General features: G+C 37.6%; 1 long non-coding RNA gene and 9 other non-coding genes across 10 annotated transcripts; all 10 read left to right on the forward strand.

Annotated features, from left to right (window-relative positions):
- The first annotated feature begins 2,361 nt into the window (after positions 1-2,361).
- trnap-agg (transfer RNA proline (anticodon AGG)) lies at positions 2,362-2,433 on the forward strand. Its single transcript has one exon. It is a non-coding gene; the product is annotated as a tRNA-Pro (tRNA).
- Positions 2,434-4,852: 2,419 nt separating this feature from the next.
- trnap-agg (transfer RNA proline (anticodon AGG)) lies at positions 4,853-4,924 on the forward strand. The gene has a single exon. It is a non-coding gene; the product is annotated as a tRNA-Pro (tRNA).
- Positions 4,925-5,514: 590 nt separating this feature from the next.
- LOC139070122 (uncharacterized) lies at positions 5,515-7,146 on the forward strand. Its single transcript, XR_011520765.1, has 4 exons — positions 5,515-5,650; positions 6,191-6,284; positions 6,375-6,464; positions 6,921-7,146. It is a non-coding gene; the product is annotated as an uncharacterized lncRNA (long non-coding RNA).
- Positions 7,147-9,537: 2,391 nt separating this feature from the next.
- On the forward strand, positions 9,538-9,609 carry trnap-agg (transfer RNA proline (anticodon AGG)). Its single transcript has one exon. It is a non-coding gene; the product is annotated as a tRNA-Pro (tRNA).
- Positions 9,610-10,780: 1,171 nt separating this feature from the next.
- On the forward strand, positions 10,781-10,852 carry trnap-ugg (transfer RNA proline (anticodon UGG)). The gene has a single exon. It is a non-coding gene; the product is annotated as a tRNA-Pro (tRNA).
- Positions 10,853-11,669: 817 nt separating this feature from the next.
- On the forward strand, positions 11,670-11,741 carry trnap-agg (transfer RNA proline (anticodon AGG)). The gene has a single exon. It is a non-coding gene; the product is annotated as a tRNA-Pro (tRNA).
- A 1,175-nt stretch (positions 11,742-12,916) lies between these two features.
- trnap-ugg (transfer RNA proline (anticodon UGG)) lies at positions 12,917-12,988 on the forward strand. The gene has a single exon. It is a non-coding gene; the product is annotated as a tRNA-Pro (tRNA).
- Positions 12,989-14,162: 1,174 nt separating this feature from the next.
- Positions 14,163-14,234, forward strand: trnap-ugg (transfer RNA proline (anticodon UGG)). The gene has a single exon. It is a non-coding gene; the product is annotated as a tRNA-Pro (tRNA).
- Positions 14,235-16,296: 2,062 nt separating this feature from the next.
- trnap-agg (transfer RNA proline (anticodon AGG)) lies at positions 16,297-16,368 on the forward strand. Its single transcript has one exon. It is a non-coding gene; the product is annotated as a tRNA-Pro (tRNA).
- A 2,954-nt stretch (positions 16,369-19,322) lies between these two features.
- trnap-agg (transfer RNA proline (anticodon AGG)) lies at positions 19,323-19,394 on the forward strand. The gene has a single exon. It is a non-coding gene; the product is annotated as a tRNA-Pro (tRNA).
- Positions 19,395-20,376: the final 982 nt, after the last annotated feature.

A 20,376-nucleotide genomic window follows, 5' to 3' on the forward strand; every position in this document is an offset into this window, starting at 1 on the left:
TAACTTTAATTAATGGATACATTCCAGCTGCTGGAGCAGTAGCTGAGGAGTACGGGGGTGGAGATTTATTCTCCTTCTTCACTTTCTTCATATTAGGTCTGGCTGCGTTCCATAACATTATCCACTGCATGTACTTGCTCACACGGGCTGCCTGCTTTTCAACCTCACTTTTTATTTTCTTTCTTGTCAACACTCCAGCCTCCCTCAGAGTTTCTGCAGCTTCCTGTCCTTTTTCTCTTGCTTCTGCAGCTTTTTTCTCCCAAATCTTACTCCAGTTTCCTCTGCTGTTAACATCTGCTCCTTTTTCCTTCATCGCTTTTTCTGCTGACTTTCTCAATAAAACCTTATTTTTCATAGCTTCTACTGGGCTGCTTGTCATATATATTACAGTCTCTATGCAGGCTAATTGCTCTCCCAGTGTACTCAGAATGTCATTAGGTCCCCATCCATCATCCTCCGTTCCACAATCATATTCTTTTTCCATCATTCTGTTAGTATGTTGCTGATTTTGGTGACAATTTGGACTGATGAGGTTTTTAGCCCATAGGGGGCTCTAAATCACCAGTATTAATTAGTGAGACAACGCTAATGACCTTTGTGGTATCTCCTGCTTCTACCGTATTTCAGGTGAGGAGATCTTACCTAGTGCATCCACAAAGGCGCGCTGTATTTCTCTCACTTACACATACAATTGTTAGTACAGTTCATTCATTCATTACCCTTCTTATCTGCGGTGGGTGTGGTGATCACCGCTTATTCAACTAATCCCTATTGGTTGTGATATGAAAAATCTATGTGTTTTTACACTTATCCTTACTATCTGCACTGTGAGTGCAGATAATGTTTGCTCAGCCTAAAGAGACTTATTTACTCTCATTTGGAGTTTATTCTGTCTCTTTTATTATGTAATTCAAGTTAATCAGTCAGCTCCATCTGTTTTACCGACAAAGCTGATTGAGACTTGACATTCATACAGCGTGTTCTCTAACTATGGCGTGTGTTTTGTGTAAAAAAAAAATTACATTAAAACATTTTTCTCATTTCATGCAAAAACAGTTACATTAGAACATTTTTCTCATTTCATGCAAAGGTCCTCGACCTATAGAATTTAGGGAGTTCTCTCGCCTCCCAGGGCCTTAACCCGAACCAGGTCCCTGACCTGTAGAATTTTAGGCTTCCCACACCTATGGACTCCAACCAAGCATTATATAACCTCGTTATATTTTCTATTCACTCGTCAGTAAATAGTGTGGTCAGCCACGACCTGGAAAATGGAATTTAGGACTTTTTATTTGTCCTAGGCCTCCAACCTCAAATGGAATTTAGGGCTTTTTATTACCCTGGGCCTCCAACCCCTTGTTCTGTTCTATTTCCTTATCTCATTGATCATTAAACCATTGTAAAAATCCTTATCTTATTTTACCATTGAACCATTACAAAAAAATCTCTTATTATTTCTGCACTTGTCTCCACTTTCTTCTCCAACGATTATTTTAGGACCACAGCTACTATGATTCAAGACACAAAGGCTTTGGATAATTCCAATGGGCAGATTTTAGAAAAAAGGCTCTGCTTACCTTATTTCCACCGCGGTGTTTTGTGCCAAGATCGTTCACTGGGTCGGTTGGTCAAATCGTCCTCCAAAAACTCCTTTTTCTTCAAAAAGAAAAAATCCTGTTCGTGACACCAAATGTACGGAGAAGATGGAGATAAACACCTTTAGTTGGTAGAATGTGGAGTCAAATGATCAGAAGTCCAGTCACTGTTTCACCGCTCGAGAGGGGGAGAGCATGCAACTCCAGCAGATCCCGCGATCTGCTCCTGACAGTTGCCTTCAGACACTCTCTCCGTTCTGCTGATACGGCTGATTTTTTCTCTGGTGCAGGAGAAGATATACAGCTATTAATCTTTGTGCAGAAGAACACTGAGAGGCTCTTAGTATCTGAGCTGGTCTCCATAGCATATGATAATATAAAATGGCATAAAATAAAACAGAAGAGCTTACAAGGTAAATTTATAAAAGAAGCTTATAAAGTAGATACAAATATTTTCAGTACCAACCCTTTAGTGTTTTAAATCTACTGTGAACTAAAAATCAAAGAGTAAGGACCTCATGTTCTTGTTACATACATGAGCATAACATATACACTCAATGTCATGGAAATCTTGATAATGATCCTCAAAGGATTGCCATGTTGATTGAAAAGAACAAGGTCACTAGCTGGTTGTAAAAATACTAACTAAATCAACAATACAAAATGAAACATAGCCTCTTTTTTTTATCTTAGGACAACATAATAAACTGTGGAAGTTATGGCTTGAATTTTTTTAGTTTCCTGACGAACATTTCTTTATAAACGTGGCTCGTTGGTCTAGGAGTATGATTCTCGCTTAGGGTGCGAGAAGTCCCGGGTTCAAATCCCGGATGAGCCTAAGATACAATCATTGTTGAGATGTCTGTTCGCCAAGTATGATAATCACATCAATCAAATGATAGGACAACCTGACAAGTTGAGGTTTTCTTCACAGACAGCCTATTATTCATTTGATAAAGACCCAAGAAAACATTCTCTTTAAGCCAACTCCCAATTATATTGAACCCACTGAACTTTAACTTGACCAGTAGGTTAGTGAAAGACTCTCCACATTTGCTATTAGGTACTACCAGATGAAAAGGTCATCCCTGAGTTTCATGAATTTTGTAGTCATATACAAGAGGCTCGTTGGTCTAGGAGTATGATTCTCGCTTTGGGTGCGATAGGTCCCGGGTTCAAATCCCGGACGAGCCCTAGAGACACTCATTGTTGAGTTGTGTTTTTGCCAAGTATGAATAACACATAAATGAAGTTGCAAAAAAACTTGACAAGTTGGGGTTTCCTTCACACACAGCCTATTATTAATTTGATAAAGACCCAGGAAAAACATTCTCTTTCAGCTGACTCCCAATTACATTGAACCCACAGATCTTTAACATGAACAGTCGGTTAGTGAAACATCTCCACGTTTGCTAGTAGATAATACCAGATGAAAAGGTTATCCTTGAGTTTCATTATTTTTGAAGTCTAAAACAAGAGGCTTGTTGGTCTAGGAGTATGGTTATCTCTTTGGGTGCAAGAAATACCGGGTTCAAATCCCAGACAAGCCCTGCTTTCATTGCTAAAAAGTACTTGTTCTAAAGTCACTTAATATAAATAATAAAGGTAAAATGAGGAGAATTATTTTTGACCATAAAGCAACTCATCATTTGCAACACAACCTCACTCAAACATGAATTCTTCCCTCAACCAAATCTTGTTTATGTACCAACCCTTTAGTGTTTTAAATCTACTGTGAACTAAAAATCAAAGAGTAAGGACCTCATGTTCTTGTTACATACATGAGCATAACATATACACTCAATGTCATGGAAATCTTGATAATGATCCTCAAAGGATTGCCATGTTGATTGAAAAGAACAAGGTCACTAGCTGGTTGTCAAAAATTCTAACTAAATCAACAATACAAAATGAAACGTAGCCTCTTTTTTATCTTAGGACAACATAAACAACTGTGGAAGTTATGGCTTGAATTTTTTAGTTTCTTGATTAACTTTTCTTTTTAAATGTGGCTCGTTGGTCTATCAGTATGAATCTCGTTTAATGTGCGTTAGGTCCCGGGTTTAAATCCTGGACGAGCCCAAGATACAATCATTGTTGAGATGTGTGTTTGCCAAGTATGATTAACACATCCTTCAAGTGAAAGAACAACCTGACAAGTTGAGGTTTTATTCACACACAGGCTATTATTCATTTGATAAAGACCCAAGAAAAACATTCTCTTTAAGCCAACTCCCAATTATATTGAACCCACTGAACTTTAACTTGAACAGTAGGTTAGTGAAAGATCTCCACGTTTGCTAGTTGGTAATACCAGATGAAAAGGTCATCGCTGAGTTTCATGAATTTTGAGGAGATATACAAGAGGCTCGTTGGTCTAGGAGTATGATTCTCGCTTTGGGTGCGAGAGGTCCCGGGTTCAAATCCCCGGTGAGCCCTAGAGACACTCACTGTTCTGTTGTGTTTTTGCCAAGGATGAATAACACATAAATGAAGTGGAAAAAAAACCTGACAAGTTGGGGTTTCCTTCACACACAGCCTATTATTCATTTGATTAAGATCCAGGAAAAACAATCTCTTTCAGCCGACTCCCAATTACATTGAACCCACAGAACTTTAACATAAACAGTCGGTTAGTGAAACATCTCCACGTTTGCTAATAGATAATACCAGATGAAAAGGTCATCCTTGAGTTTCATTATTTTTGAAGTCTAAAACAAGAGGCTCGTTGGTCTAGGAGTATGGTTATCTCTTTGGGTGCAAGAAATACCGGGTTCAAATTCCAAACAAGCCCAGCTTTCATTGCCAAAAAGTACTTGTTCTAAAGTCACTTAATATAAATAATAAAGGTAAAATGAGGAGAATTATTTTTAACCATAAAGCAACTCAATCATTTGCAACACAACCTCACTCAAACATGAATTCTTCCCTCAACCAAATCTTGTTTATGTACCAACCCTTTAGTGTTTTAAATCTAATTTGAACTAAAAATCAAAGAGTAAGGACCTCATGCTCTTGTTACATACATGAGCATAACATATACACTCAATGTCATGGAAATCTTGATAATGATCCTCAAAGGATTGCCATGTTGATTGAAAAGAACAAGGTCACTAGCTGGTTGTCAAAAATTCTAACTAAATCAACAATACAAAATGAAACATAGCCTCTTTTTTTTATCTTAGGACAACATAATAAACTGTGGAAGTTTTGGCTTGAATTTTTTAGTTTCCTGAAGAACTTATCATTAATAACGTGGCTCGTTGGTCTAGGAGTATGATTCTCGCTTAGGGTGCGAGAGGTCCCGGGTTCAAATCCCGGACGAGCCCAAGAATCAATCATTGTTGAGATGTGTGTTTGCCAAGTATGATTAACGCATCATTCAAGTGAAAGAAAAACCTGACAAGTTGGGGTTTTATTCACACACAGCCTATTATTCATTTGATAAAGACCCAAGAAAAGCATTCTCTTTAAAGGAGACATAACATGAAAAACCCACTTTTTTATCCATTAACACAGTGTGTTTCACATTTTAAGTGTCTAAGTGAGCAAAAAGGCTTATATTATTCACTGGAGTTGCTATTTAGATATTAAGTTTTGGGCATATTTGTCCACCCGTTCAGTTTTTCACATTATCTATTACATCTATTTCGTCAGGATAACTACCAAATATGGTAATGGCCCTCGGCTAAACACAGAGCCAATCCGCCATTTTTTCTTCTCGCTAAGATTTTTTGTAGTCCTATTGGAAAAATGCAGAATGTCTGGTTATTTTAGCCACACACAGCTCAAAACTGTTCCTCGTTTTAAGGAAGGGTGGTGTGGCAGTATTTAAACCCAGGAGCTGATGACACTACTGCTAAAAAAAACACAGAAGAAAAAGTAGTGTGTGTGTGTGTGTGTGTGTATGTGTGTGTGTGTGTGTGCGTGCGCGCGCGCGCGCGTGGTTCGTTCGTTCTGTCTCCAGGCTAGTGGCTAAGTACTGAGGGCTTCATCTATCTAAATGGAGTCATTTCCGTCTGAATGTGACAGCACCGGGACACAGCAGCAGAGCGGTAAGCTTCATATCACTCTAAAATGTCGACAAACTTTACTTTAGATTTACGGGCATTAGCAGCACTAAAGCATTAGCATCCGGCTTGCTATCGCTAGCACAGTATGCTAGTAAAGTTAGCACCCAGATTAATGTGGATTTGGCTGATTTTCGTGGAATAAAACGTGATTTCTGATCAACACCTTCTTTTACACCAGATGATAACCTCCCACTGATTGTAACAGCAGAGAGCCTGTGTGTTATTCTACGTGAGTGTGATGTAATCTTAGCATCCAGTAAATAAAGTCCCATATCAGCTAAAATGCAGCGTGACAAAGTCGTTAAAGTGCGTCAACACAGTGGATTTAATACAAGTTTTAAAGAACAATCTCTGAGTGGAGTGAGGTTAGTTTTTTGTCTCACTGCAGATCTAAAAACTAACTCTGCATCAGTCAGACGCAGCAAAGCTCACCGTCTGTATGAGCGTGAGTGTCGGAAAGCTGATAAAATCGGCTGTAAAATAATTAAAACAAAAGTAAAAATGCTCCTTTGCTTTTTACAGTCCACATCCAGAAGGCTGGAGCCGTGTTTCACTGACAGGCTGTCAGACTAAAGCCCTGATGAGCTCAGCTGGGACAAACTGGTCTGATGTTTAGGTAAGTGAAGATCTGCTTCTCCAAGGCCTTGAGATGCTAGTAAAAAATAATTTAGCCAGCTTGCTAATGTTACTTTTCTTCTCCTCTAAGGAACACAGAACGTTCAGATGTTGGACCTTCACTTCACCTACTGAGGAAGGAGACCCACCAGTAAAGAGATGGTAGCTGGACCAGACCAAAGTGAGTGATGACACACCTCAGCCACCCTCATCATTAAGAACACCTCACCCCCTGAATCCCTCCGTCTGATGACAGCAGAGTGATTTATTTGATGTTTTACTTGTTTAGTCTGTTTAGAAATGATTGAATTACATTATTTTCTGTAATCGACCATCTGATCTGGATGTGTGCAGAATAACTTTCCCCAAATTCAGCAGCAGCTGGCCTACAAAAACAGCTGCAGCATGTAGTAAGTCTGTCTGCACTGCTCTCTAATGAGCTTCCTTTCATAAGGAATCATTTGTATAATTTTAGTGTCACTATTTTATTACATTTGTAAGAATATGAAGTCACTGCAGCAAAGTGAACTTGTGAACAAACACAAACGTGACTATAAACATGAAAGCTAAAGAAACGACTTTCCTAAAGCTGCTTGTAGACAAAATATGTCATTAAAGTTATCGTCTATCATTGCAGAATATGGCGATGACATCATGGAACTGGTCTTTGGAAAAGTTTTCCCTGAACCAACTCCGTTTCTAGATGAGGTAGAGAAGATCTGCATCTCATCAACCCTCTGATCTCAGTATTCAGACAACGGAGGTCTCCCACTGTTATCCAGGACCAGTTTGAAGCCCACATACTGCCCCTCCCTCATCATTAGGAAACATCAATCCGTATCCTGAGGACAACAGAAGACGGCAGGAGGACAGGAACTCTGAAACCTAGATACCACCAGCACCGAGACACAAAGCACCTGTGTGCACAACGCCTGTTTAACTACTAAAGCCTGTTTATTATATTGTTCTACTTATTTGCTGTGAGGTTAATACTTAGAAAATGTGTATATTAATGTAAACAATTTAAAAAATCACTGATTGTATGTTTTCTTTTAGATGTAATGGTCCAAACTCAGCCTTGTAGACATTTATTGCATCCTGTAGGTAAATACACAGAACAGGCTCAGATCCAGGATGACCCAGCATGCTCTTCTTCCATTCTGGCTGTTAGGGATTGTATCAATAACTCAATGCCTACTGATGTTTTCACCTAACGGTATTTATTTAGAATGCAGGTAAGATTTAACTATATTTGTTAGCAAAGCAGACTGATCTTGGGAATTTCACTGCAGCACTGATTTCCACCTCTCTGTACACATTAGAGAGAATTACCACTTTACAGCAAAACACACATTTAATAAAGATATAGGCTACGCATTGCAGACAATAAAAAAGTTGTAAGCATTAGAATTATAATGATCACATTAAAGAACATTTGGAGGAATGTTCTTTATTTGTCACTAGAATCTCAAATCTTTAAATTAAAATGTAACTGCTTTTTATCCATTTTCAGCCATTAAGACACCCAATATAAAATAAGACTACTTATAAAATTATTTATAATTACATGTATGTATATATATATATATAGATCTTAATAAAATATATTCTTTTAATGGTGTTTTAATGAGCTGTATCATTTTTTCAAACATTTTTAATAGAAATAAATAAGCAAGCAGCATTCCTTGTGTGTGTGTGTGTGTGCGCGCGCGTGCCTGCTGCTTGTCCTTCCGTCTGCCATGACGGGTGTGTGTGTGTGTGTGTGTGTGCACGCGCGCACGTGCCTGCTCACTTGTTCCTCCGTCGGCCGTGACGGGTGTGTGTGAGTGACTACAGACAAATGTATGAGAGAGTTAGCAGCCTTGAAACAGCTTGATGAACTACTCTCCCCACATGTTTTAAAAATGCTAATATGCTACGCTAAATCTGCTATGCTAAATAATGATTTCTCTATAGAACTACAAAGTCCGACTGGGGGAGGAGAGTACAGGTCTGCACTATGGAGGGGGGGCGGAGTTTACAGCTCCTCCTCCAGTTTAAAGAGACAGTACCCCAAAACGGCTCGTTCTCAAGACTCTCCTCAGAACAGGGGTAGATGAGGGTCTGTAGAGCAACAATAATGAGGAAATCAGACCAAAGAACTGCAGTTCCACTGTATTTAGACCCCAACTGAAGGATTTAGATGTAAAAAGGAATAACTTAAAAGCATGTTATGTCTCCTTTAAGCCAACTCCCAATTATATTGAACCCACTGAACTTTAACTTAACCAGTAGGTTAGTGAAAGACTCTCCACATTTGCTATTAGGTAATACCAGATGAAAAGGTCATCCCTGAGTTTCATGAATTTTGAAGACATATACAAGAGGCTTGTTGGTCTAGGAGTATGATTCTCGCTTTGGGTGCGAGAGGTCCCGGGTTTAAATCCCGGACGAGCCCTAGAGACACTCATCGTTGAGTTGTGTTTTTGCCAAGTATGAATAACACATAAATGAAGTGGAAAAAAAACCTGACAAGTTGTGGTTTCCTTCACACACAGCCTATTATTCATTTGATAAAGACCCAGGAAAAACATTCTCTTTCAGCCAACTCCCAATTACATTGAACCCACAGATCTTTAACATGAACAGTCGGTTAGTGAAACATCTCCACGTTTGCTAGTAGATAATACCAGATGAAAAGGTTATCCTTGAGTTTCATCATTTTTGAAGTCTAAAACAAGAGGCTCGATGGTCTAGGAGTATGGATATCTCTTTGGGTGCAAGAAATACCGGGTTCAAATCCCAGACAAGCTCAGCTTTCATTGCTAAAAAGTACTTGTTCTAAAGTCACTTAATATAAATAATAAAGGTAAAATGAGGAGAATTATTTTTAACCATAAAGCAACTCAATCATTTGCAACACAACCTCACTCAAACATGAATTCTTCCCTCAACCAAATCTTGTTTATGTACCAACCCTTTAGTGTTTTAAATCTACTGTGAACTAAAAATCAAAGAGTAAGGACCTCATGTTCTTGTTACATACATGAGCATAACATATACACTCAATGTCATGGAAATCTTGATAATGATCCTCAAAGGATTGCCATGTTGATTGAAAAGAACAAGGTCACTAGCTGGTTGTCAAAAATTCTAACTAAATCAACAATACAAAATGAAACATAGCCTCTTTTTTATCTTAGGACAACATAATAAACTGTGAAAGTTTTGGCTTGAATTTTTTAGTTTCCTGAAGAACTTATCGTTAATAACGTGGCTCGTTGGTCTAGGAGTATGATTCTCGCTTAGGGTGCGAGAGGTCCCGGGTTCAAATCCCGGACGAGCCCAAGATACAATCATTGTTGAGGTGTGTGTTTGCTAAGTATGAAAAACACATCAATCAAGTGAAAGAACAACCTGACAAGTTGAGGTGTTATTCACATATAGGCTATTATTCATTTGATAAAGACCCAAGAAAAACATTCTCTTTAAGCCAACTCCCAATTATATTGAACCCACTGAACTTTAACTTGAACAGTAGGTTAGTGAAAGATCTCCATGTTTGCTAGTTGGTAATACCAGATGAAAAGGTCATCCTTGAGTTTCATGAATTTTGAAGACATATACAAGAGGGTCATTGGTCTAGGAACATGGTTATCCCTTTGGGTGCAAGAGATACAGGGCTCAAATCCCAGTCGAGCAGAGCCTTCATTGCTAGAAAGTACTTGTTCTGAAGTAACTTAATATAAATAAAGGGCAATTGAGGAGAATGATTTCTATTCAAAGAGGAACTCAATCATTTGCAACACAACCTCACTCAAACATTAATTTTTTCCCTCAACTAAATCTTGTTTCTATGCCAAGTCTTTAGGTTTTTTAAATCTACTGTGTACTAAAAATGAAAGAGTAAGGACAAAATGTTCTTGTTACATACACGAGCATAACAGATACACTCAATGTCATGGAAATCTTGATAATGATCCTCAAAGGATTGCCATGTTGATTGAAAAGAACAAGGTCACTAGCTGATTGTAAAAATACTAACTAAATCAACAATACAAAATGAAACATAGCCTCTTTTTTTATCTTAGGACAACATAATAAACTGTGGAAGTTATGGCTTGAATTTTTTTAGTTCCCTGACGAACTTTTCTTTATAAACGTGGCTCGTTGGTCTAGGAGTATGATTCTCGCTTAGGGTGCGAGAGCTTCCGGGTTCATATCCTGGACGAGCCCAAGATACAATCATTGTTGAGATGTGTGTTTGCAAAGTATGATAATCACATCAATCAAATGATAGGACAACCTGACAAGTTTGGGTTTTCTTCACACACAGCCTATTATTCATTTTATAAAGACCCAAGAAAACTTTCTCTTTAAGCCAACTCCCAATTATATTGAACCCACTGAACTTTAACTTGACCAGTAGGTTAGTGAAAGACTCCACATTTGCTATTAGGTACTACCAGAAGAAAAGGTCATCCCTGAGTTTCATGAATTTTGAAGACATATACAAAAGGCTCGTTGGTCTAGGAGTATGATTCTCGCTTTGGGTGCGAGAGGTCCCGGGTTCAAATCCCGGACGAGCCCTAGAGACACTCATTGTTGAGTTGTGTTTTTGCCAAGTATGAATAACACATAAATGAAGTGGAAAAAAAACCTGACAAGTTGGGGTTTCCTTCACACACAGCCTATTATTAATTTGATAAAGACCCAGGAAAAACATTCTCTTTCAGCCGACTCCCAATTACATTGAACCCACAGATCTTTAACATGAACAGTCGGTTAGTGAAACATCGCCACGTTTGCTAGTAGATAATACCAGATGAAAAGGTTATCCTTGAGTTTCATTATTTTTGAAGTCTAAAACAAGAGGCTCGTTGGTCTAGGAGTATGGTTATCTCTTTGGGTGCAAGAAATACCAGGTTCAAATCCCAGACAAGCCCAGCTTTCATTGCTAAAAAGTACTTGTTCTAAAGTCACTTAATATAAATAATAAAGGTAAAATGAGGAGAATTATTTTTAACCATAAAGCAACTCAATCATTTGCAACACAACCTCACTCAAACATGAATTCTTCCCTCAACCAAATCTTGTTTATTTACCAACCCTTTAGTGTTTTAAATCTACTGTGAACTAAAAATCAAAGAGTAAGGACCTCATGTTCTTGTTACATACATGAGCATAACATATACACTCAATGTCATGGAAATCTTGATAATGATCCTCAAAGGATTGCCATGTTGATTGAAAAGAACAAGGTGACTAGCTGGTTGTCAAAAATTCTAACTAAATCAGCAATACAAAATGAAACATAGCCTCTTTTTTATCTTAGGACAACATAATAAACTGTGGAAGTTTTGGCTTGAATTTTTTAGTTTCCTGAAGAACTTATTGTTAATAACGTGGCTCGTTGGTCTAGGAGTATGATTCTCGCTTAGGGTGCGAGAGGTCCCGGGTTCAAATCCCGGACGAGCCCAAGATACAACCAATGTTGAGATGTGTGTTTGCCAAGTATGATTAACACATCCTTCAAGTGAAAGAACAACCTGACAAGTTGAGTTGTTATTCACACACAGGCTATTATTCATTTGATAAAGACCCAAGAAAAACATTCTCTTTAAGCCAACTCCCAATTATATTGAACCCACTGAACTTTAACTTGAACAGTAGGTTAGTGAAAGATCTCCATGTTTGCTAGTTGGTAATACCAGATGAAAAGGTCATCCTTGAGTTTCATGAATTTTGAAGACATATACAAGAGGGTCATTGGTCTAGGAACATGGTTATAGCTTTGTGTGCAGGAGATACGGGGCTCAAATCCCAGTCGAGCACAGCCTTCATTGCTAGAAAGTACTTGTTCTGAAGTCACTTAATATAAATAAAGGGCCATTGAGGAGAATGATTTCTATTCAAAGAGGAACTCAATCATTTGACACACAACCTCACTCAAACATTATTTTTTTCCCTCAACTAAATCTTGTTTCTATGCCAACTCTTTAGGTTTTTTAAATCTACTGTGTACTAAAAATGAAAGAGTAAGGACAAAATGTTCTTGTTACATACACGAGCATAACAGATACACTCAATGTCATGGAAATCTTGACAATGATCCTCAAAGGATTGCCATGTTGATTGAAAAGAACAAGGTCACTAGCTGGTTGTCAAAAATACTAACTAAATCAACAATCCAAAATGAAACATAGCCTCTTTTTTTTTATCTTAGGACAACATAATAAACTGTGGAAGTTTTGGCTTGAATTTTTTAGTTTCCTGAAGAACTTATCGTTAATAACATGGCTCGTTGGTCTAGGAGTATGATTCTTGCTCAGGGTGCGAGAGATCCTGGGTTCAAATCCCGGACGAGCCCAAGATACAATCATTGTTGAGATGTTTGTTTGCCAAGTATGATTAACACATCAATCAAGTGAAAGAACAACCTGACAATTTGGGGTTTTCTTCACACACACCCTATTATTCATTTGATAAAGACCCAAGAAAACATTCTCTTTAAGCCAACTCCCAATTATATTGAACCCACTGAACTTTAACTTGACCAGTAGGTTAGTGAAAGACTCTCCACATTTGCTATTAGGTACTACCAGATGAAAAGGTCATCCCTGAGTTTCATGAATTTTGAAGACATATAGAAGAGGCTCGTTGGTCTAGGAGTATGATTCTCGCTTTGGGTGTGAGAGGTCCCGGGTTCAAATCCCGGACGAGCCCTAGAGACACTCATTGTTGAGTTGTGTTTTTGCCAAGTATGAATAACACATAAATGAAGTGGAAAAAAAACCTGACAAGTTGGGGTTTCCTTCACACACAGCCTATTATTAATTACATAAAGACCCAGGAAAAACATTCTCTTTCAGCCGACTCCCAATTACATTGAACCCACAGATCTTTAACATGAACAGTCGGTTAGTGAAACATCTCCACGTTTGCTAGTAGATAATACCAGATGAAAAGGTTATCCTTGAGTTTCATTATTTTTGAAGTCTAAAACAAGAGGCCCGTTGGTCTAGGAGTATGGTTATCTCTTTGGGTGCAAGAAATACCGGGTTCAAATCCCAGACAAGCCCAGCTTTCATTGCTAAAAAGTACTTGTTCTAAAGTCACTTAATATAAATAATAAAGGTAAAATGAGGAGAATTATTTTTAACCATAAAGCAACTCAATCATTTGCAACACAACCTCACTCAAACATGAATTCTTCCCTCAACCAAATCTTGTTTATGTACCAACCCTTTAGTGTTTTAATTCTACTGTGAACTAAAAATCAAAGAGTAAGGACCTCATGTTCTTGTTACATACATGAGCATAACATATACGCTCAATGTCATGGAAATCTTGATAATGATCCTCAAAGGATTGCCATGTTGATTGAAAAGAACAAGGTCACTAGCTGGTTGTCAAAAATTCTAACTAAATCAACAATACAAAATGAAACATAGCCTCTTTTTTATCTTAGGACAACGTAATAAACTGTGGAAGTTTTGGCTTGAATTTTTTAGTTTCCTGAAGAACTTATCAATAATAACGTGGCTCGTTGGTCTAGGAGTATGATTCTTGCTCAGGGTGCGAGAGATCCTGGGTTCAAATCCCAGACGAGCCCAAGATACAATCATTGTTGAGATGTGTGTTTGCCAAGTATGAGTAACACATCAATCAAGTGAAAGAACAACCTGATAAGTTTGGGTTTTATTCACACACAGCCTATTATTCATTTGATAAAGACCCAAGAAAAGCATTCTCTTTAAGCCAACTCCCAATTATATTGAACCCACTGAACTTTAACTTGACCAGTAGGTTAGTGAAAGACTCTCCACATTTGCTATTAGGTACTACCAGATGAAAAGGTCATCCCTGAGTTTCATGAATTTTGAAGACATATACAAGAGGCTCGTTGGTCTAGGAGTATGATTCTCGCTTTGGGTGCGAGAGGTCCCGGGTTCAAATCCCGGACGAGCCCTAGAGACACTCATTGTTGAGTTGTGTTTTTGCCAAGTATGAATAACACATAAATGAAGTGGAAAAAAAACTGACAAGTTGGGGTTTCCTTCACACACAGCCTATTATTAATTTGATAAAGACCCAGGAAAAACATTCTCTTTCAGCCGACTCCCAATTACATTGAACCCACAGATCTTTAACATGAACAGTCGGTTAGTGAAACATCTCCACGTTTGCTACTAGATAATACCAGATGAAAAGGTTATCCTTGAGTTTCATTATTTTTGAAGTCTAAAACAAGAGGCTCGTTGGTCTAGGAGTATGGTTATCTCTTTGGGTGCAAGAAATACCGGGTTCAAATCCCAGACAAGCCCAGCTTTCATTGCTAAAAAGTACTTGTTCAAAGTCACTTAATATAAATAATAAAGGTAAAATGAGGAGAATTATTTTTAACCATAAAGCAACTCAATCATTTGCAACACAACCTCACTCAAACATGAATTCTTCCCTCAACCAAATCTTGTTTATGTACCAACCCTTTAGAGTTTTAAATCTACTGTGAACTAAAAATCAAAGAGTAAGGACCTCATGTTCTTGTTACATACATGAGCATAACAGATACACTCAATGTCATGGAAATCTTGATAATGATCCTCAAAGGATTGCCATGTTGATTGAAAAGAACAAGGTCACTAGCTGGTTGTCAAAAATTCTAACTAAATCAACAATACAAAATGAAACATAGCCTCTTTTTTTATCTTAGGACAACATAATAAACTGTGGAAGTTTTGGCTTGAATTTTTTAGTTTCCTGAAGAACTTATTGTTAATAACATGGCTCGTTGGTCTAGGAGTATGATTCTCGCTCAGGGTGCGAGAGGTCCTGGGTTCACATCCCGGACGAGCCCAAGATACAATCATTGATGAGATGTTTGTTTGCCAAGTATGATTAACACATCAATCAAGTGAAAGAACAACCTGATAAGTTGGGGTTTTATTCACACACAGCCTATTATTCATTTGATAAAGACCCAAGAAAAGCATTCTCTTTAAGCCAACTCCCAATTATATTGAACCCACTGAACTTTAACTTGACCAGTAGGTTAGTGAAAGACTCTCCACATTTGCTATTAGGTACTACCAGATGAAAAGGTCATACCTGAGTTTCATGAATTTTGAAGACATATACAAGAGGCTCGTTGGTCTAGGAGTATTATTCTCGCTTTGGGTGCGAGAGGACCCGGGTTCAAATCCAGGACGAGCCTAAGAGACACTCATTGTTGAGTTGTGTTTTTGCCAAGTATGAATAACACATAAATGAAGTGGAAAAAAAACCTGACAAGTTGGGGTTTCCTTCACACACAGCCTATTATTAATTTGATAAAGACCCAGGAAAAACATTCTCTTTCAGCCGACTCCCAATTACATTGAACCCACAGATCTTTAACATGAACAGTCAGTTATTGAAACATCTCCATGTTTGCTAGTAGATAATACCAGATGAAAAGGTTATCCTTGAGTTTCATTATTTTTGAAGTCTAAAACAAGAGGCTCGTTGGTCTAGGAGTATGGTTATCTCTTTAGGTGCAAGAAGTACCGGGTTCAAATCCCAGACAAGCCCAGCTTTCATTGCTAAAAAGTACTTGTTCTAAAGTCACTTAATATAAATAATAAAGGTAAAATGAGGAGAATTATTTTTAACCATAAAGCAACTCAATCATTTGCAACACAACCTCACTCAAACATGAATTCTTCCCTCAACCAAATCTTGTTTATGTACCAACCCTTTAGTGTTTTAAATCTACTGTGAACTAAAAATCAAAGAGTAAGGACCTCATGTTCTTGTTACATACATGAGCATAACATATACACTCAATGTCATGGAAATCTTGATAATGATCCTCAAAGGATTGCCATGTTGATTGAAAAGAACAAGGTCACTAGCTGGTTGTCAAAAATTCTAACTAAATCAACAATACAAACTGAAACATAGCCTCTTTTTTATCTTAGGACAACATAATAAACTGTGGAAGTTTTGGCTTGAATTTTTTAGTTTCCTGAAGAACTTATCAATAATAACGTGGCTCGTTGGTCTAGGAGTATGATTCTCGCTTAGGGTGCGAGAGGTCCCGGGTTCAAATCCCGGATGAGCCCAAGATACTATCATTGTTGAGGTGTGTGTTTGCCAAGTATGAATAACATATCAATCAAGTGAAAGAACAACCTGACAAGTTGAGGTGTTATTCACACACAGGCTATTATTCATTTGATAAAGACCAAAGAAAAACATTCTCTTTAAGCCAACTCCCAATTATATTGAACCCACTGAACTTTAACTTGAACAGTAGGTTAGTGAAAGATCTCCATGTTTGCTAGTTGGTAATACCAGATGAAAAGGTCATCCTTGAGTTTCATGAATTTTGAAGACATATACAAGAGGGTCATTGGTCTAGGAACATGGTTATCGCTTTGGGTGCAAGAGATACGGGGCTCAAATCCCAGTCGAGCACAGCCTTCATTGCTAGAAAGTACTTGTTCTGAAGTCACTTAATATAAATAAAGGGCAATTGAGGAGAATGATTTCTATTCAAAGAGGAACTCAATCATTTGACACACAACCTCACTCAAACATTAATTTTTTCCCTCAACTAAATCTTGTTTCTATGCCAACTCTTTAGGTTTTTTAAATCTACTGTGTACTAAAAATGAAAGAGTAAGGACAAAATGTTCTTGTTACATACACGAGCATAACAGATACACTCAATGTCATGGAAATCTTGACAATGATCCTCAAAGGATTGCCATGTTGATTGAAAAGAACAAGGTCACTAGCTGGTTGTCAAAAATACTAACTAAATCAACAATCCAAAATGAAACATAGCCTCTTTTTTTTATCTTAGGACAACATAATAAACTGTGGAAGTTTTGGCTTGAATTTTTTAGTTTCCTGAAGAACTTATCGTTAATAACATGGCTCGTTGGTCTAGGAGTATGATTCTTGCTCAGGGTGCGAGAGGTCCCGGGTTCAAATCCCGGACGAGCCCAAGATATAATCATTGTTGAGGTGTGTGTTTGCCAAGTATGAATAACATATCAATCAAGTGAAAGAACAACCTGACAAGTTGAGGTGTTATTCACACACAGGCTATTATTCATTTGATAAAGACCCAAGAAAAGCATTCTCTTTAAGCCAACTCCCAATTATATTGAACCCACTGAACTTTAACTTGACCAGTAGGTTAGTGAAAGACTCTCCACATTTGCTATTAGGTACTACCAGATGAAAAGGTCATCCCTGAGTTTCATGAATTTTGAAGTCATATACAAGAGGCTCGTTGGTCTAGGAGTATGGTTATCTCTTTGGGTGCAAGAAATACCGGGTTCAAATCCCAGACAAGCCCAGCTTTCATTGCTAAAAAGTACTTGTTCAAAGTCACTTAATATAAATAATAATGGTAAAATGAGGAGAATTATTTTTAACCATAAAGCAACTCAATCATTTGCAACACAACCTCACTCAAACATGAATTCTTCCCTCAACCAAATCTTGTTTATGTACCAACCCTTTAGTGTTTTAAATCTACTGTGAACTAAAAATCAAAGAGTAAGTACCTCATGTTCTTGTTACATACATGAGCATAACATATACACTCAATGTCATGGAAATCTTGATAATGATCCTCAAAGGATTGCCATGTTGATTGAAAAGAACAAGGTCACTAGCTGGTTGTCAAAAATTCTAACTAAATCAACAATACAAAATGAAACATAGCCTCTTTTTTTATCTTAGGACAACATAATAAACTGTGGAAGTTTTGGCTTGAATTTTTTAGTTTCCTGAAGAACTTATTGTTAATAACATGGCTCGTTGGTCTAGGAGTATGATTCTCGCTCAGGGTGCGAGAGGTCCTGGGTTCACATCCCGGACGAGCCCAAGATACAATCATTGATGAGATGTTTGTTTGCCAAGTATGATTAACACATCAATCAAGTGAAAGAACAACCTGATAAGTTGGGGTTTTATTCACACACAGCCTATTATTCATTTGATAAAGACCCAAGAAAAGCATTCTCTTTAAGCCAACTCCCAATTATATTGAACCCACTGAACTTTAACTTGACCAGTAGGTTAGTGAAAGACTCTCCACATTTGCTATTAGGTACTACCAGATGAAAAGGTCATACCTGAGTTTCATGAATTTTGAAGACATATACAAGAGGCTCGTTGGTCTAGGAGTATTATTCTCGCTTTGGGTGCGAGAGGACCCGGGTTCAAATCCAGGACGAGCCTAAGAGACACTCATTGTTGAGTTGTGTTTTTACCAAGTATGAATAACACATAAATGAAGTGGAAAAAAAACCTGACAAGTTGGGGTTTCCTTCACACACAGCCTATTATTAATTTGATAAAGACCCAGGAAAAACATTCTCTTTCAGCCGACTCCCAATTACATTGAACCCACAGATCTTTAACATGAACAGTCAGTTATTGAAACATCTCCATGTTTGCTAGTAGATAATACCAGATGAAAAGGTTATCCTTGAGTTTCATTATTTTTGAAGTCTAAAACAAGAGGCTCGTTGGTCTAGGAGTATGGTTATCTCTTTAGGTGCAAGAAGTACCGGGTTCAAATCCCAGACAAGCCCAGCTTTCATTGCTAAAAAGTACTTGTTCTAAAGTCACTTAATATAAATAATAAAGGTAAAATGAGGAGAATTATTTTTAACCATAAAGCAACTCAATCATTTGCAACACAACCTCACTCAAACATGAATTCTTCCCTCAACCAAATCTTGTTTATGTACCAACCCTTTAGTGTTTTAAATCTACTGTGAACTAAAAATCAAAGAGTAAGGACCTCATGTTCTTGTTACATACATGAGCATAACATATACACTCAATGTCATGGAAATCTTGATAATGATCCTCAAAGGATTGCCATGTTGATTGAAAAGAACAAGGTCACTAGCTGGTTGTCAAAAATTCTAACTAAATCAACAATACAAACTGAAACATAGCCTCTTTTTTATCTTAGGACAACATAATAAACTGTGGAAGTTTTGGCTTGAATTTTTTAGTTTCCTGAAGAACTTATCAATAATAACGTGGCTCGTTGGTCTAGGAGTATGATTCTCGCTTAGGGTGCGAGAGGTCCCGGGTTCAAATCCCGGATGAGCCCAAGATACTATCATTGTTGAGGTGTGTGTTTGCCAAGTATGAATAACATATCAATCAAGTGAAAGAACAACCTGACAAGTTGAGGTGTTATTCACACACAGGCTATTATTCATTTGATAAAGACCAAAGAAAAACATTCTCTTTAAGCCAACTCCCAATTATATTGAACCCACTGAACTTTAACTTGAACAGTAGGTTAGTGAAAGATCTCCATGTTTGCTAGTTGGTAATACCAGATGAAAAGGTCATCCTTGAGTTTCATGAATTTTGAAGACATATACAAGAGGGTCATTGGTCTAGGAACATGGTTATCGCTTTGGGTGCAAGAGATACGGGGCTCAAATCCCAGTCGAGCACAGCCTTCATTGCTAGAAAGTACTTGTTCTGAAGTCACTTAATATAAATAAAGGGCAATTGAGGAGAATGATTTCTATTCAAAGAGGAACTCAATCATTTGACACACAACCTCACTCAAACATTAATTTTTTCCCTCAACTAAATCTTGTTTCTATGCCAACTCTTTAGGTTTTTTAAATCTACTGTGTACTAAAAATGAAAGAGTAAGGACAAAATGTTCTTGTTACATACACGAGCATAACAGATACACTCAATGTCATGGAAATCTTGACAATGATCCTCAAAGGATTGCCATGTTGATTGAAAAGAACAAGGTCACTAGCTGGTTGTCAAAAATACTAACTAAATCAACAATCCAAAATGAAACATAGCCTCTTTTTTTAATCTTAGGACAACATAATAAACTGTGGAAGTTTTGGCTTGAATTTTTTAGTTTCCTGAAGAACTTATCGTTAATAACATGGCTCGTTGGTCTAGGAGTATGATTCTTGCTCAGGGTGCGAGAGATCCTGGGTTCAAATCCCGGACGAGCCCAAGATACAATCATTGTTGAGATGTTTGTTTGCCAAGTATGATTAACACATCAATCAAGTGAAAGAACAACCTGATAAGTTGGGGTTTTATTC

Source organism: Nothobranchius furzeri, chromosome 5 (genome assembly GCF_043380555.1).
Source record: "Nothobranchius furzeri strain GRZ-AD chromosome 5, NfurGRZ-RIMD1, whole genome shotgun sequence".
Lineage (NCBI taxonomy): Eukaryota > Metazoa > Chordata > Actinopteri > Cyprinodontiformes > Nothobranchiidae > Nothobranchius > Nothobranchius furzeri.